General features: G+C 48.7%; 1 protein-coding gene across 4 annotated transcripts in view; it reads left to right on the plus strand.

Moving 5' to 3' along the window:
• The window catches only part of PRKCE (protein kinase C epsilon), a 513799-nt gene that overhangs the window by 157594 nt on the left and 342301 nt on the right, over positions 1 to 13904 (plus strand). The window contains exon 1 of one of the 4 annotated variants that reach the window (XM_032652453.1): positions 7450 to 7514. The exons of the other annotated variants lie outside the window; for them this stretch is intronic. The gene's annotated coding sequence lies outside the window, so the exon portion shown is untranslated. Of the gene's footprint in view, positions 1 to 7449; positions 7515 to 13904 lie in introns of those variants that run through there. 4 annotated transcript variants of the gene reach the window in all.

A 13904-nucleotide genomic window follows, 5' to 3' on the forward strand; every position in this document is an offset into this window, starting at 1 on the left:
GCAAAATAACAGTATACCAGGTGAGTATTTTAGTGTCCAGTGGGCATATTAGAGTCATGAAGCTTTGTCAGGGCAACAAGGAGGGTTTACTTAACTCTCTTAAGGAGAGTTTTTAGCTTGGTTGCAAAAAACCACGAAAGGCAATTAGAAGAAAATGGCTATTAGAAATTCCATTTCTGGGTTTCCTGGCCCCGCTCGCAGCCCAGGAATGAGCCTCGCTGGGGATGGAGTTAATAACCTCTTGGCGTCTAGTTCCAGGCTGCAAAACTTCAGGGAATTTGGCATTATCTCATCTAGTGTGTTGATCACCAGCCAGGAGGCCACTGCGCCTTCCTGAGGCGTTTCTCTGCGGTCCTGGGCTGGGCTCACAGGCCTCCCTCTGCCAGGGCCTTAGGGCTGGCCAGTCATGGGTCACTTTTTAAAAGGGCCTAAAAGTGACCCCGGCTGCATGAGCAGGAAGGGGCTCTTGGGGTTAATGGCTGGAGGGGTGCAGATGGCTCTCGCTGGCGGCTCTAGCACGAAGCAAATGCAGGTGCTAATGAGGACAGGGTTTGTCCCTGAGAAGAGAGGAGGGGGAGGGGCAGTTTTGTTCTTTCCTTCCCCGTGCCCAGCCCCCAGCAAAATGCATGTGGGACATGAAGGGACCTCAGGAGTCACCCCTGCCCTTTGATAGAGGAGAAAATTGGGGCTCAGGGAGGTGCGAAGAGGTCACCCAGAAACTTTGGCCGAAGCAGGCCCAGTCTGGGCGGGGAGCGGGTGGGGAAGCAGGCAGAGCAGGGTCCAGATTATGGCCAGTCAGTTTTCTTCTGCAAATAGAAATAACCCTGTGGAGTGTGTGTCAGGAATCTCTGAGATGGTGTAAAGTGCCTGATGTGGCTCACCGACTACATGCCCCAGAACGTCTGCATTCGTTCTCTACTGTTAGGGTATAAATACAGCTGAGTTTAGCTGCATACCTGTGAAATCTAAACCTCCGAGAGCATGTACAGTAACTCAAAAATGAGTATAGTTTCTGTGAATCCAACACGAACCATTTCAATTGACACTTATCAGGGAACAGAGCCCCCATGGTAAGCAGAATAATCAGAAAAGGCCCCTCCCGGCCCCCTACCCCCAGGAGATTAATTTGAGAAAAAACTGAGATGTGAGTGCAGGTTGGAGTGAGTAGAGGGTAACCACCCCCCAGCCGTTGTGATGAGGCTGGTGGTGGCCAGGAACCCGGGCGTGACTTTGCCACCAGGTTGAGAAGAATCTTGAAGTCAGAGCTGGAGACTGGAAATGGCAAACTGGTTGGGTCTGATCAAATTCAGCCCACCAGGAAGGATGCGGAGCCCGCAGACCTGAGTAACCCAGCGGTGCCTGTCCCCCTGCCCTGCAGCCAGGGACTGTCAGGTGACTTTGCAGAAGTGCTCCCTGCAAGGAAGCCAGCCTTTCCGGGGGACAGCTGGGGAGGTCAGAGCCCTGCCTCTGTCGAGATCTCCAGTTTCATTCCTGGCACCACTGCTGGGGTCCGGGCTCACTCCTCCTCCAGTGGGATTTTAGGAATCTTTCATGCTGAAAACCGGGAAGGCAAATGAAACTCATGGAGAAAATATGTAGCTGTATGTGCAAAAGGAGGGATGGATAGTTCCGCATCCCCACCAGTTTGAAAGGAAATGTGCAGCCCCAATTCTCCTGGGGTCTGGGCTGCTCGAGGGTGCAAGCCAAGCATCTCGATTCTTTCAGGCCTCAGACACATTCAGGAGGGGCTTAGGCGCCAAGAATATTTGGTGCAGCAGAGTTGCTGAAATGTTCTAGCCCTGGACAGTGTCTTGCAGGGCACTTTACACTCTCCGGAGGGAGGAGTGGAGAGGAGGAGGGGGGAGGAGGGGGGAGGGGGAGGAGGGGGAGGGGGAGGGGGGAGGAGGGGGGAGGAGGGAGGAGGGGGAGGAGGGAGGAGGGAGAAGGCGGGAGGGACGAAGTGGGAGGCAAGAGGGAGGAGAGTTTTCGTAGCACCTCAGCCACAAGCTGCACTTCTCCGGATGGCCCCTAAGGAGGAGAAGAGACCCAAGAAGGGGTGTGGGGACGCCCTCCCACGTCCCAGGCTGGGAGGCTGTGGCAATATGATTTTTCCACAAATGAACCTACAAGGGCATTGGGTCAGGTTCTAACTTCCTTTCGGCTCTACAGCTCCGTGCTCCTGGTTTGAAATGGCTCCAGTCTCACCCATTTAGAGCAGGGGATCACAGGTCTGTGTTTCCACCCTGCTTCATATAATCAAGCATCCCCCTCTCCGCCAGAGGAGAATTACCCAGTGGTATAATTTAGTTCCCAAGCCAGAACCTCATTACCATTTAAGAAGGTACTAATCTCATAAGAGGATTATGCAGGAAATTTGATACAGAAGTCCTCACGCGCACCCCGCCTTCTCTTCTCTTCGGTGGTCAAGAATATGACTTTTTTTTTTTTTTTTTTTTTAACAATGTTCAACAAGAAATGTGTTTGGTAAAGTGCTGGTTCTAGAACCAAAGGAAAGCAGTGTGTTCTTTGAGGTGTGACCATAGCAGGCGGGCTGTGATTCCAGGTGTTTTGAATCCTCTGCCCCAGAGCGCAGGTGGAGTCTTCCCAGACTCCCCAAGAGGTCCATCCTCTCCCTTAACCGAGTCTAACTGGATACTGTTCTTACTTTGCATTTCATTGCCTCCTTTCAGCTTTCCAACCTTGGATGCTCTGTCATTTTCTTCCTGGGTTTCCTCCAGTGGCCAGAGATCACATCCTGATCAGTCACTTCAGAGGGGAGGTGGCCTAAGTGAAAATCCCTGAGGCAATTAGAACCAACCCAAAGTTCAGCCGGAGTCTCTAGCCCCTGTGCAGGGAGAGCGTTTTATTGATAGAATATTCCAGCAAATATACTACTTTCTCTATTTTATTTCTAAGAAAGAACTAGGTGATGTGGCTGAGGAGTGACATGGAGTCAGAGTAGGAAATCAGCCCTCCTGGCTGTTACTACGAGTAGAACTTGTGCCTCTGCTTCCTGTTAGATGATCTGGGGTAAGTCATCCTCAAGTTTTGATTTCTCCTCTGAAAAATGGCAACGATGGTATCCGCCCCACCAATCCAGTGCCTGTGTGGCATGATGGGTGTGAACGCTTGTAGTGCAGGTGAGATGAGTGTTAACACAAGCACCTCCATGAACCTGGCAATTAAGGCCAGACACATCCCAGGTGGAGATGGGCCTCTCATTTAACCATTTTCTCTTGGTCCCTGAGGAGTACCGAAAAGACACGTCTTGATTTATATTTGTATTTATTCATCTGCTTGTCTATTATCACAACTACTGAAGTTTCTACTACTGTCATCGCCTGGCACCGCGTTATACGGAGGTTTGCTGTGTGAATGTACTATATCTCAGGATTCTGCTTTAAAGGCCCCATTTACCTCTTCCCTGAGTCCCAGACCGACTTGTGAATGGGGAAGGACACTTTGTCCCTAATGACCAGGCTGAATGAAATTTGTACTCTCTCCCCTGGACTGTGGTAAGGTTTAATGTTTTGGGGGTGCCCTGTGGACCTAGGAAGGCATTCAGTGATTTGTCTTGGGGATGAGACCGGGTGCACTTTGTCCAGGATGTAGAACACAGGTGGATAACTCGGGACCTCATTCTCCCTCACACCTAGAGGCGCACTTGACTTTCTGTGTCAACTAGACAGAAGCAATGCAGCGCTGGCCAGACTCCAAGCTTCTTGTGAAACTTCTGGCTTCGGTTTGTTTTGTTTTGTTTTCAATTAATCTTTCTTTCCTTAGCCTTAAGTTCCTGCCATTTTATTATCATAATTATTTTTCAAGTGCCAGGACTTTGTTTTCCGTATGCTCTTGCTTTCTCTTCTGTCCTCTCCTCCACACCCCTTCTCCTGTCCCTGGCTCCGCCCCATGCTGTCCTGCATCCCCATCCCTATGCATCAGATGCCCCTTCCCTGCCTTCCGGTTTCCCCCATGCCTCCTTGGTCTTCCTGTCGGCCTCCATTTCCTTTTCCCTAAGTGTTAGAGGGTGAACTGGCCCAAGGTATGAACCAGGGGGTAAGTGTGATTCCCTTCAGAGTTGCTGCACTTTAAAGGAGAATGTTTTAGAGAACAAAATAATGATACTACTTAGCGTTGATGAAAATGTAAGAATTTATTCATGTACTGCAAGTGGAAGTGTATTTATGAAATCTTTCAGGAGTGCAATATGGCAAAAAAATAGCACGGACTTTAAAACCAGGCATTTCTCTTGACCCAGCAATTCCACTTCTAGGTAACAATGATCATAGGTAGGTATAAAGGGTGTTCTTTTTAGTGTTGCTTAAATTATTGAAAAGCTAGAAAATAAATGTCCCAAACAGGAGTATGTTGTAGATACTCAGAATTAGTCAAGTTAAACAATTGATTAAAACTTGGCTCGTCCGTACTATGGAAGAGTGTGTAATCATGACAGTAGAAAACATAATGAATAAAATGCAAAGATTTTCAAGATATATTAAGTGGCAAAGTTTGCAGGTCATATCTTATGTTTGGTTTGGTGACTCATTGGACTCTGCCTGGGTTTGAACCCAGGCTCTGCCACTTACAAGCTGTGTGACCTTGGACATGTTTCTTAAATTCCCTGAGTTTCAGTTTCCTCATCTGTAAAATAAAGGATGAACAGTACCTACTCGGGGATTGTTGAGAGGATTATATGACTAGAAACATGTAAAGTGGTTAATTCTGTACCTGGCACACAATAAGTATTCAATACTTTAGCTATTATTATTTAAAAAATCACTCATGCACACATATACATACACAAAGAGCTATGAAAGGCTGGAAGGAATATATTGCAAATTATCTATGGGTAGTGAGATTATGGTAAATTTTTTTTTTGTTTTATTTCTCCTTTTTTACAGTTACTACTGTGAACTTTTGTAATAACAGAACTACTAAAATCCTTAGGGGCATAGAAGGTGGGGGGGGAAATGATTGTTCTGTAAGGAAATTACTCAAGTGACAGAATGTCTGCAGGGAGTGTGTGTAAGTCTGTGTGTGTGTGTGTTTTGGGTAGGAACATGCCCCAGGGGAGGGACAGGCCTCCCTCTGGCACTCCTCTCCACCACCAGCTGCAACACTAACCTTTGGAATAATAGCAGTAGCTAACTTCTTATTGGGGGTTGCAGGTTACATGCAATAGGGCTTTACAGTTTGCCAAGTACCAACTTTCGAATATCTTATCTTTTAAATTCCTCAAATAACCCTCAAACTCTGCTGATCCTGAGGCTTAACTGGGTTTTGTGGCCTGACATCACGCTTAACAAAGGAGAAGCCAGGAATGGAGCCCTGTGTCTTAAGGCAAGGGCAGTGTTTGCTCTACCTGCCTGCGGAGAGCCGGGAAGAGCAGGGCCAGCTCCACCCCCACCCCACCCCCCACCCTGCTCTCAGGGTTCTGGGCAGGCAAGAGGCAGGGTTTCATCCAGCTGTGTTAGGAATCAGGAGAGGCTCAGTCTCCTTGGAATTTCTCCTTGTTAACCCTGGAGTCCTGCAGAATTTAAATCAGTTCGGTCTTTCAAGTATGAAAGGAGAAAAGAAGGTCAGGCATTGATTTGGTGACTTTCTTCCTTTGGGTGCAGTAGGAATTTCACAATCGTTTTGCATAAGCAGTCGGTCCATAAGGTAACCTTGATTATCTGTTACATAGAAATGGAGGTTCTGTTTTTATTTTTTGGCATTCATAGGACATGTTTTTGTTACATCAAAGTGGTCATTCCAAATATTTGGGATTGAAGGCGTAAACAAAAATCGATCCTGTGACTTGTAGATTTCTATCTCTTTGGCTTCAGAAGATGGATAGTCTGGCTGCCCCACACCCCCTTCTGGATCTGAACATTGACTTTCATCTGAGCCATAAGAATAACATTTACGAGATCAACACCCCAACGGAAGTTTTAGCAAAGAAAGAATAAACTACCCTGAGTCTCAGTCATCATAACAGATGTTTTGCTCAGGAAGGACAGGACTGATGGGCAAGTCTCAGAAACTATGTTATTAAATGAGGACATCTAAAGGGTTCATCTTACACTTTGGGGTTCAACCCTTTACCCTGATTTCATCCTCAGTTTTTCCCATCTGACTTATCTCCTTCCCAGGCCAGCTCTTGGAGCCCACAGTTTGAATTCAGAAGAACAAAAGACTCGAGCAGCCTGTGGCTTTGGTGGAGACTGACCACTGCAGTTTTTTTTTTTTTTTTTTTTTTTTGCGGTACGCAGGCCTCTCACTGTTATGGCCCCTCCCGTTGCGGAGCACAGGCTCCGGACGCGCAGCCTCAGTGGCCATGGCTCACGGGCCCAGCTGCTCCGCGGCATGTGGCATCTTCCCGGACCGGGGCACGAACCCGTGTCCCCTGCATCGGCAGGCGGACTCTCAACCACTGCGCCACCAGGGAAGCCCCCACTGCAGTTTTAAGATGCGGAGGCGGAGACCTGTTTTTGATCTTTTCAATGCCGTGCTTTCTCCTCTGCCCTGCTTCAGCGCTCACCACACACGTTTCCAAAACACGTATAATGATAAAACCCTGTATAAGCATTATTGAATTTGCCACCAAGTGGATCCAGTAGCTCACAAGAAATCTGGGGTGTTGGCCGAGGAGAGGAAGCAAGTGAGATCAGTTCACCGTGATGGTTTGAATGCTTGAATGGATATTTAATGTTTGCGATACAGGAGGTGAAAAAAGGAGGTAGGAAAAAAATACGATTTGGAACGTAGTCTCCAGTGACAGGGAGATCTGTGTTGAGGGTGAGGCATTTGCTTTTGTGCCTACATAAAGAAAAGGAGAGGAATTAATAATAATAACCACAATGATGCTGATGACGATAATAATAATAAATATTTACTTTGTCAGGCATAGTTTCTATGCATTTTATATAAATGAACAACCATGCTATGAGGTAGGTAATGTCGTTATCCCCTGTCTGCAGACTGAGAATGAGGAATAATTGACTTGCCCATGGTCACACTGCTATTAAGTGGAGCTGGTGCCCAGGAAGTCTGGCTCCCAAGTCCACTTCCTGCACCATGTGCTATGGCTTTACTTCTTAAGAACTCACCTGGCTCAGAATGCTGCCTTTCCTCTGAGGCAGTCAGGGAGAACACCACTCTTGTGAGTCCAGGTCTAGAGTTGATCCAAGGGGACACACTGTCAGTTACAGCCATGGAGCTGGGTGGCCATTCTGTCCCTCCAAGCCTGGGGTTTCAGGGATGATTCTCTTCTTCCAGCTCGTTCTCTGCCAGGCTGGCTGGTTGTCAGCATGTGGTTTTTCCTGTTCCTGGACTGGGGGTGAGAGTCCAGGTGATGGAAAGGCAGCACACACGTAGTGTGGATGGGATGTGGGAGGTTGGAGGAGGGAGGTTAGCTCTGGATGACACCGTATAGCAAGGTGGTTTGTGAAATTGCTCTCCACAGAGGCTCGAGAGTCACCAGCGAAAGCTTTGAAACCCATGTTGGTGAGCTGGGAAGTGTGGAATATAAGGCAAGTCATCATTCATTTTTCCTATAAAGCTTCAGACCTAGCTCTCTGGGTAAATGAAGAACAATGGTAGGACTGCAGAGAAGCAACAACACAAGGAAATAATGGCATCAAGATGGGTGTGGGCCGCGTCATTGCACAGCCCACTGCCTCTGTAATGTGTGCATCTGGGGTGGCTGATTCTTTGAAAAGTAATAGGGAGTTTAACGGGGGTTGGAAGTGATCACTGGTCTGGGGAATGCAGATGGAAGTTGGATGCAGCACTTTTACAGGACTGAGAGGAGCTCAGCAGAGAAATAAAGGAGGATGTTTTCAGGGGGTTGGACCCAAGGAGTGAATCTTCAGTGGAGTTTTCCAGCTGAATGTAATGGAAACGTCACGGAGTCTCAGTTTTTCTGGGTGTTACATCATTTAACAAACAAGGGTTTATTAAGCACTTTTCAGCGGTGTTCCATGTGCTCATGGTGGGGAGAGGGGACTCTCCAGGGATGAGCTACAAGGATATAGGAGAGGACCTGCCATTGAGGGACCCCAGTGTTGAGAGGGGAAGCAGATTCAGGTGGAGATAGCCCTGAAAGTTTAGGTAGGTTTTATTTGGGCTTTTGGTGAGGGGTGGTTTGGAAGGGACAAAGTGTGCTGAGGAAGGGAGAGTGGGATGTGAAAAGCCTGGTACAGTAGGAGAGCAATATGGCTGAAACATAAGGGGGTGGGAGAAAGAGCTGGAAATTCCAGTTGGGGCCCAGTTTTAAAGAATGTTAAATGCCAGCAAGAGAAGTTGTGACTTGCGGCAGTAGGAATTACAGAGTTGAAGATTTTAACTTGGTTATTTGGAAGTGAGTTTCCTAGGGGGCCTTCTATCCTTGAGTCTTGATTCAGAACCCAAAGGCCATTGAAGTTTTCAAACTGATAGCTTCATTCTCTTCATTTCTTGCGTTCTTGATTATTCCGAACATACTGGTTTAGGCATGATTGTGGCAGATCTCTTCCCTGCCCCTGTGGGAGTTTACAGGTGAGGCAATTAAAGCTTCGAGAGATTGTCCCGGGTCATGTGGACCTTAGTGGCAGAGGCCAGGGTGAGAAACTTGGCCTTTGGGCTCTTCTCCCCCATGACAACGAACTGAAATCCTATGAGGTCTAGCTCCCTCCCCTCCCTCCCTCCCTCCCTCTCCCAAGAGAGCTTGTTTAGGCCTGGTGACAGATCACCTTACACAAGGCTGCATAGAGCCAGCGTCTCTGAGCCTCAAGGGTTGGGGGAGCCAGGCTCAGGGTAGGGAAACGGGGGAGCCTCTGGTTCAGAACCTCTAAGGCTAGTCTGGGATAATTCACCCCTTCAAGCTCCCCGTCTCCCCCAGTCCATACCCTGTGGTCACCTCATAGGCTGTAGTAGACACACTTTTTGTGCTATTTAGAAACTGGTTGATATATGGAAAGGAGATGTAGCATTTAAAAAGTATTGTTTGTGTCTAGAGTCACTTCACTCAACATCGAACACCTAGAAGTTGAAGGAATTATCTCTGCTAAGTTACAGATGCAAGCAACAAATAAATGTTTATTGAAGAGCTCCTTTGTGGGCTGCTCTGCTAGGTCCTAGAAGCTGAGGGACGGGGTGGGGGTTAGGGAAGAAGGAATACAGGGTGAAGGTGATGCCCCTGAAAAAGTATCTCTGGGGACTGGTAATATAGGTGAGAAGAGAGTTCCTGACAACCTAAATGACGCTCCATGCCAAAGGAGTGGCTCAGAAGGGTGCAGGAGGAGGCTGGAGGAGGCAGGCTGGGTCCCAGGAAGGAACGCATTGGAGCCCAGGGTAAGGCACGTGTTGCGGGGCTTGGGCAGGGTGATGGCTACGTGAGCCTGGCTGCAGCACCAGGCATTTGAGGTGGCAAATAAGGAATAAGAGGAACACAGCACAGTGTAGAGGAAGTGGGCTGCCATGTTGAGGAACTGAATGTCATCCTATGGGCAGAGGGAAGTTTTGGTGAAAGAGGCATCATTGTGATGACTGTATTGTACATCAGTGGGTTGGGTTTCCAGAAGGGTGGATTAGTGCTGAGAATAAGGAAGATCTAGGAGCTACTGGGTGGATTCTGTTCAATATGAGGACTGGCACCAGGGGTGAGCATGGAACCAAAGTGTAGGCACAGAAGCTTATGAAGAAAGTTTTGGGGCTCAGTGACTGATGAGATAGGAGGGGCAGAGTGTGGGAGGACCCGGAGACAGCTCCAAGTGAAGGGCCTGGGAGAACGGGCTGCAAAATGTTCAGGCGCTTGTCCAGCGCTCTCTCTTTTCCAGTTCTTTGTATGTATCGTCTCAGAGGTTATTGTGTTAAGTCAGCATATATCAGTTATCGTGTATATCAAATACGTGTGTATACAAAGGCACAGGGAGACAGGAAAGCGTATGTTCCTGTCATCTCCAGAGGGGAGAAGAGTAATTTTGTAGTTTGGGGAAGGCCCATGGCATTTTAAGAGCAGCTGGTGTCCAGAGGATGAAATTTGAGCCAACCCTGGAGAGAAGCGCAGTGGCTCTTGGGAAAAATGAGAAGGCGGCCCAAATCGTGCACCCACGAGTGGCCCCAGTAGATTAGGTTGTAAGCGGGTGTAAGCCTGCTGGAGCTCCCCCCTCCTGCCTGCACAGTTGGGGTTGTCTGTGGATGAGTTTGTTGTTGGAAGTGGAGGATAACCGCTTGGGATACCCAGCGCTGCACGGCTACTTTCTTCCTTTCTTCCTGAGGATGGATGCCCTGTATGCCCTGAGCAGTAGAGAGCTTTACGCCACTGGGCTTTGCACCTTCAACCTGGTTAACTCAGGTGGCTTGGCCATTGAGGTGCTGGTAGGGGTGCAGCTGGGGCTACTGTGGGTAAGAGATACAAATCGATGTCATTCACTGAATGGGTTGCATAATTCGGGGTAAAATCTTTCTCATAAGACTGACTTTTTCGATTAGGATTGTTTGCTTTATAACCTTCTCTCTCAGTGGGGAGAGTTGCTTCTTTTAATTTTGGCAACGATTCCCGTATGCAAAACATAAACTCATGTTAATAATTATCCTTATCCCCTCTAAGAGGTCCTATGATTGATAGTTAATGGCCCAAACAAAATGTAACACCAGGTAAGTGAAGTTCCTCTTGAGTCTTCTGATTGGGTCCTGGTAGTCACTTCCCCGTAACTGACGCCTGTTCCCCCCACCCCACCCCAGTTGCCCAGGTGCCATGCCGGGCCTGGGGAGACAAAGACCAATGGGAAACTGTCCCAGAAGAGCCCAGACTCCCGCTGAGGTGGCTCCCCGTTGTCAAGCCCGGCGCCCCAGGTGACTTGGCAAAGAGTGAGGTGAGCTCCATTAGGGCTCTGAGCATTGCAGTGAATTCCCAGAACGGTGATTCTTAAGGCTTGAGAAGCTGGCCAGGCAAACACATCCTTCCCACTGCCTTAAGCATGGGGACTGCCAGGTTTGTCAGCAGTAACTTTGATCCCCTACTCTCTTTGGATGAAAAGAAGTTGGAATTTGTTGGAAAATATTTCACACCAAATGGCTGAGCTATTGAAATCACTTTCTCAGGAAGGCTCTGGCAAGCTTTGGGTCCCTTAAGTTAGGAAACCTGTGATTCGCCCTTTGGTTTGTGAATTAAAGACTCAGAGTAACTTGACTTGCGGGAAGCAAGTGGTGGATTTTCTCATATTTGACTAATTGGGTACTAGGGTCTATGTTACACTCCAGGAGATTTACCCACAGTGACGAAGTTGTCGGGGGAGGGTTAGCAAGGCAGCCATGAGTGGGCCCTGGCGGCACCTCCCCACACACCCCGCCATCCCCCAGCTGCTTGGTTTGATGCTCCCTGCAGGCTTCTGAGGGGAGCATCTTCCATCCATCTGTGACAGAGAACTTCAGGTTTTCCATCCCTTCCTCTGGCTGCATTTTGCTTATTTCCCAGGTTGTCCTCTGAGCCCAGTTCCACCACCTCGCCGGCAGCCGCAGAGGCATCTGAGATGTGTGTGCTCTGGGTAGCTGTTTCTGTTCTTGTGCTGGTGGAGTTTTTGTACGGTAGATACCAGCCAGAGGGTCACAGCCCCGGGGGTGCATGAGGGCAGGGTGTCTGGCTCGGCTGACATGGCCCAAGCTTTGCACTCTCAGGGCATATGCCCATCGGATCGCCGGCTTTCCCTGGGCACCGCCGGGAGGTTGGCAGGCTTACTTCATACTCTGGAGGGTACCACAGCCTTCATCCCCACAGAAGGCTGACTTTGCACACTGGCTTGCTTCCGGGGGCACAGCCTAGTGTGGTCATATGGAAGCTGACTGGGTTTAGTGGTGGTGAGGTAATCTCTAGGCAATCAAAGCAAATCAGGGATAATTTGCAGGCTTCAGCAGGACAGTCACATTGTTAACACAATTAGTTCCATTAATCTTTCCTAATCATCTAAGGTAAACAGATGGCTTTTGAAGTCAGGGAAAACATCTCTAGGAAGAAAGGAAAGGATGAAGTGATCAACTCCTTTTTTCTTCAAAGCACTTATTGTGAATCCTGACTAAAAAAAAAAAAAAAAAGCCACCGCCTACTGTATGTGCATGAGAGGATCAGGGAAAGGACTTGGGGAGTCTCTTCAGAGGGGCATGAGAAGGGCCAGATGGACAGCTGTGGCTTGGGTTTATTCATCCCACGTCCTCTGTGGGGCATTGGCTTAGACTGGTTGGAACAGGAGGTGGGAAAGGCTTCGGTTACCTGAGGTACCCCGCTCCCCAGTTAAGGTCTTTAAGAAAGGCTAAGATGAGCTGTGGGACATCAGTCCAGTTGGGGTATAGAAGTTGTCCACTTTCTCTCTCCCTTCCTCTTTCCCTCTTTTCTTCCCTTCTCCTCTTCCTCTTCTTTATCTCTTATTATGGAAAATTTCAAACACCTACAGAAGTGAACCGAGTAGAATGATGGATTCCTGTGTATCTACCACCTAGTTGCAACAGAGATCATGACCAACGACCCGTTTTCTGGTTGATGATATTTAATTATCACCACCCCCTGCCTCTCTGGAGATTTTTCTTATTCATTGTATGTTGCTCATCTGTTTATGAATGATAGGGCTCGCGGATTTTCTGGTAGAGATTTCTTGCCTCTTCTTTTTTTTCTTCCTTAGAGGTCGAATGGGCCAACAATTTAGGTTGATACGGAGGTTTTCTGATCCTAGGAGTCTGCATCCAGGGTGGGAGAAGTGGATGAGGGAGGTTGGGTCGTGGGGCCTAGGAAGACAACAGAACCTGGGTCCATTTGGTGGGCTAGAAGGATTGATGAGTGAAATATCTTTTCATTTTTAGTTTTAACTGTTGACAAGGCCTCTTATCTCCAGCCAAGCCGCCCACCGTGGAGCACATTTATCCGCAGGAATGAACATAGGAATAATAGCTTCGAGAAGACCAGCTACCTTAGCCTCACCTTTACCTGGCTGAGGTTCTAAATCCTCTCAACCCTTTCCCGTGTCTTGCCTTAGAACACACAAAGGATCCTCTATGGGAATCTTGTGCCTCTGTAGTCTAAGAGGGCACCTTGGATGGGGCTTCAGGCACCCAGCCTCTTGCTCCATTGTTTTCTTGCAACGGGCCTGGGACTTGGGGTGCCCCACCACAGCCCCCCTGCCACTACGTCCCGACTGAGTTTAGAGTTGGTGTGTTCAGTGGTGGGGGGAGGGATACTCAATCCGTTAGAGCAACAGCAGCAGACAGACAGGCTTCCCAGAAACAGGAAATGCCTTTATGCTAACTTAAAGCATTATTTCAGTTTTTCTACAGTTTTTTTTTTCCTCACCGCACAAACCCCACCTTGCAACAGATACAGCCAGTTAGTTCAGTGGTGCATGAAGTCAGCGTCACATCAGGCTTAACAAGAACTACTGTGTGTGTATGTGTGTTGGGGGGCGGGTGCGGGTAACTACTGTGTGTTGGGGGGCGGGTGCGGGTAACTACTGTGTGTGTGTGTATGTGTGTTCGGGGGCGGGTGCGGGTAACTACTGTGTGTGTATGTGTGTTGGGGGGCGGGTGCGGGTAACTACTGTGTGTGTGTGTATGTGTGTTGGGGGGCGGGTGCGGGTAACTACTGTGTGTGTGTGTATGTGTGTTCGGGGGCGGGTGCGGGTAACTACTGTGTGTGTGTATGTGTGTTGGGGGGCGGGTGCGGGTAACTACTGTGTGTGTGTATGTGTGTTGGGGGGCGGGTGCGGGTAACTACTGTGTGTTGGGGGGCGGGTGCGGGTAACCACTGTGTGTGTGTGTATGTGTGTTGGGGGGCGGGTGCGGGTAACTACTGTGTGTGTGTGTATGTGTGTTCGGGGGCGGGTGCGGGTAACTACTGTGTGTGTATGTGTGTTGGGGGGCGGGTGCGGGTAACTACTGTGTGTGTGTGTATGTGTGTT

Source organism: Phocoena sinus, chromosome 13, assembly GCF_008692025.1.
Source record: "Phocoena sinus isolate mPhoSin1 chromosome 13, mPhoSin1.pri, whole genome shotgun sequence".
Lineage (NCBI taxonomy): Eukaryota > Metazoa > Chordata > Mammalia > Artiodactyla > Phocoenidae > Phocoena > Phocoena sinus.